Source organism: Numida meleagris, chromosome 5, assembly GCF_002078875.1.
Source record: "Numida meleagris isolate 19003 breed g44 Domestic line chromosome 5, NumMel1.0, whole genome shotgun sequence".
Classification (NCBI taxonomy): domain Eukaryota; kingdom Metazoa; phylum Chordata; class Aves; order Galliformes; family Numididae; genus Numida; species Numida meleagris.
Window position 1 is genome coordinate 42,552,081 of NC_034413.1, and position 4,526 is coordinate 42,556,606.

The 4,526-nt window shown below is 36.4% G+C and overlaps 1 long non-coding RNA gene across 1 annotated transcript in view; it reads right to left on the reverse strand.

Moving 5' to 3' along the window:
- Nucleotides 1-3,517, reverse strand: part of LOC110400011 — a 108,850-nt gene extending 105,333 nt beyond the window's left edge. Inside the window, exon 1 of the long non-coding RNA XR_002439528.1 lies at nt 3,454-3,517. This is a non-coding gene — a long non-coding RNA (uncharacterized LOC110400011). The remainder of the gene's footprint in view (nt 1-3,453) is intronic.

Sequence of the window (4,526 nt, forward strand, 5' to 3'; positions counted from 1 at the left end):
ACCACCCCCTCTCCCGCAAAGACCCCTGGGGAGTGCACCTCCTCCCCTCCCCCTCAGAGGGCCACACCAAAAAAGGCAGTTTACAGTAACCGGGGAATTAACCCTTTAACTGCCCGTACCTTACATGATGTAATGATGTGGAATACCGACAACAAAAAAAATCACAAAACCATAACAAATGGCAACTAAGGTCAGCATTCAACTCAAAAGTGAACGGTATCAACATTTTAATTAAAATGCCTTCCCCTTGAAATGGTGACAATAATATTTTTAGGAGATTTATATACTGGGCTTTGTAGTTCTCCTTTTCAGATAGCTACTCTTGGTCATCTGTAACAACCCAGCTAGTTATTAGTAAAGAAAATTTTGTTCAGAGAGATATAGAGGCCATCAGAAATATTCCGCCCTCTCCTTCATCTGATAAGTAAAAACTCCCAGACACAACTTTACTGATGCAGTTAACGCAACACTTCACTTCAAAATTTTATACAGAAGATACAGATTGAAAACTATAAACTGAACAAACTTTGTACAAAATTCAGACTTTTGTAAGCAGTTTTAACATCATGCCCCTGAGATGGTGCATTCTGCTACAAAGTAAGCCTTTTAAATAAATGGATTTCAATCTCACCTCTTCCCAATTTCAGTTGCAGTTAAATTATAAGATGTAAAAAAATCTGTTTGCTTTAGTGACAAAAAAAACTTCTACATCAAATTATTCTAATCCCCTTGTAAAGACAGTTTGCTTACACTTAAACATAACCTTTCCCTGATTAGCAGATAGAACCATGATTTCCAGAAGTGCTTAAATCTAGGAATTTTTACTAGAATTATCATTCAGCATCAAACACAGTATCTGCTGCAGAATGCATACTAGGCATTTCACTGTGATATCATCACCCCAGAATGGATTTGCCTTTAATTTATTCAAATTAATCAAATCCCAAAGCTTTCATATAAAAGTAGAATACATTCTCCTGCATGTAGTTAAATGATAATGTTATATTTGACTTCAGAGTACTATCTTAAACACTTCTATATCATGATATATCTCACTTAAAATTGTGATCATTTTCTTTCCATGTTAATACTTCTTTCAATGCTCAGGAGCGTTTATGTATGCCCAAACTCCATTAAGCTGATCTTGGCAAGAACTGAGGGTACTACAGTGCAGTCACAGCCATCTGTCAGTGCAACTGGCCATAAATCCAAAAAAAAAAAAAAAAAAACCCAAACCAAAACAAAAACAATTATAAAGTCTTTGGTCTGGTTACTGCTAAGACCAGAAGAAAACTGCCAGATATGACACCCAGGAAGAAAGCTTGCCAGAGCCATGGCCAGTTCCTTAATCTCCCGTAATGCCTTTGAGAGGAAATGCTGGGTGTCAAGATTTGTCAGTCTTTCAAGAACTGGAGGCTACCAAGGACCAGGCTGAACATTCACCTATGTCTACTTGAATTCTCTAAAACTGTCAGTTCATAAACTCAAGTTTGTAAGCTGTGATACCTCTCAATATTTCCAATGATCTGGAGACAAAAATATAAAATAAAATCAATCAAATACATTCATGAGAATGATCCTGAGATTTACTAACATGGAATGATTTAGAAATGAAACTAAAAAGCTAGGCAGAAACACATAGTTTGCATTACACTTTTGTTTTCCTTGCACCTTTATTAACTGTTTCATAGCCATTGCAAGACTTACTTAATAGTTTATTCATGTTCACAACACAATTGTTTATTTTCACAACAACACCACTGAAAGCTTGAAATTCTTTAAGCTTTTTTTTATCCCATTTCAATCTTATACACATAATATTTGAAAATACTTCCTTGATCAATAAGAAATAAAAGTATATTTAAGTATGCATTACCAGGTTTATTCCCAAGTTTATTTTTAATTTGTCTCTTGTGCTTATTTTTGTTTTATTTCATATTCTGTTACTACTTTTAACTTACAGTAAACCCAACTCACTATAGCGCAACGTTAAAGAAAATAATTTAGAAAGAGATGCATCATCTCCCAGTATCTTCTACCACAAGGTGGAAAACTAAATATTTCAGGAACTTCAGCAATTAAAAAAAAAGAGCTTTGAAGATTTGACAAATTCTGGCTCAAATACAGGGCTCATTATGGGTTTTTAGATAAAGCCAGTAAATGCACTTGCACTGTCACCTTATCAGCCTATGAGCAGTAGGCTTCCCAAGCAGAGATTCAGATCAGCTGGTTTAATGACAGAGGGCAAACAGCGCAAACAATTTTAACTATACTTACCCCAAAGAAGAATACTCTCTTTGTTCTTAAGAGCATCATCCAAACACATTCTCACTTGTGTAAAGGCACTGTAACATTTAGGTATCTTGACTACAGAACTAGAATAGCTAAGATCTATCTAGTATCACTTAACACTGAATCTTTAGAACAGAGATACAAATGTAAGTATTTAAGGAAAAAATAACAGGAAGAGAAAAAGAATATTATTTTTTATTTTACAGGAAGGATTAAGTGTGCAGTAATAGAGGGCAGCTTTCTATAGAGACAGCTTTCAAGTAAGAAACTTTGAGGATATCATCACAAGGAAAAAAAAATCCACATTGAATGCCACCAATAGCACATGAAACTGCTATAGCAAAATATCATGGAGACTTTCTTCTCCTCTCTTTCAGAGAGTACCAAAGAAAATCTTACTTAAAGCTTAGCTTGCTCTGTAGGTAGCTACATTAATGCTAACAACACTGACTACCAAACATGATTGTAATCATGCTACTACAATTTTCTACCACAGAGAAGGGCAATCATGCAGATTTATTTCCTGTTAATATATAATTTCAGTAATGTCCATCCAATCTGGATATCATTAGTTCATTTTTTTTTTCCCCCTAACTCATCACAGAACTGATAGCTGAAAGTAGAAAAGAAAGAAACAATGAGAATAGTCCTTGGGTAGAAGGGGAAAGAAAAATCATGAGCTGTCAGAAACTAAAAATAGCAGATACCATCTCTATCAGATGTAATTTTTCTGCTCCACCAGTGTCCATTCTAGGCATCCTGTTAGCGTGAATTAGGATTTTACAGGCTCAAATACAAAGGGCAGCAAATTTAATAGGCCTACAAGAAAATAAGCCTTACCAGACCTTTTTTTTTTTTTTTTTTTCCCCTCTCTCAAATGGCAAGTAAGGAAACAAGTTCAACAAACAAGAAGCAGGAAGCCTCTGTTTTACAGCTTGGATGCATGATTAAGTGCCAGGTGTATTACTCAATACTGTATTTTGGGGCTTCTGTGCTTAGCAACAAGCAGCAACATATTAACTTGTGTTCATGAAGTTAAGAATTACTCTTTGATATTGTTGGTCCTTGGAAGCAATGAAATTGCTTCTGATAAATTCTTTGTGGTACCAGGCAGTATCATTAGAGATATCAATAACCACATATAGGAACAAGCTAACTCACCCAACTAGCAAAGGATCTCTGACTACAGAACACTCCTTCTTTGAAAGCAGCATTCACCCAAAAGATGGTCTCCCTTTGGAGGCTAGCCCTTAAATGAGCCCAGGGTGCTCATTTCAGTCACATGGGAAGCAGAGGTGAATTGCTTGCACCTGTGCTTCCTGGGGCAGCCACCCCCTTCACCAGGTGCTCAGTCATCAGTTCAGGCCATGACATCGCAGTTCCCTTACAGATATTTTTGAGACAGTTTCCAAACAGAGTATGGGGATACCACATTAAATACATTTCATGAGATTTATGAGAAGTTTAACATTTAACTAGAAAATAGGACTAAGTTGCTGTTCTAAATGCAGCATTTTCTAACAGAAGAGTAATGTAACCCCTCAATCTGAGATATACTCACAGAGGAATATGCATTTCAACCTGAAAAACACACCATGTATTTTTTAAATCCAAGGTATTCCTAGCTTTAACATTAAAATCAGGTTATTCAGACTGAATACAAACATACTGGTTTGATTAAAAAAAAAAAGTTCAACAGGAATGAATTTTAATTGGGACAATTCCTATCTGCTGTAGCATTAGAACCTCAAATGCAACTTGGGAATATGAAAGCTAATGTTTGAAGGTTGTTCTGAAGGTGCATACCAACATCTAATTGCTAAACACTGCAGTTATTTGGACATTTGCAAGTAGGAACACTTACCTGCCAAATGTGTACAGCACAAACCAGGACAGAGGTAGGAGCTCTTGACATTTCCACTAGCGGCTAGATCAATTAAACACTCATATACACATATCTGCCTATGTATCTATAAGAATCTGCTCCCTCCCTACCCTCTCAATACAGCACCTCTACAGTTCACATCCTCAAGCTTTCAGCCAGACAACAGCTGAGTTCCTACCTCCACAAGCACTAACAATTCACCTAAACTGAGGCTCTGCTGTTAACTTACAGGTGGGTGTCTCCCTAACCATGGCAGCTGTGTAGGTTCCTGATAAGCCCAGAGAACATTTTAGATCAGAAGTGCAAAGGAACAACAAGAAGAAATATTTAAGCTTTTCTAAATACAGAT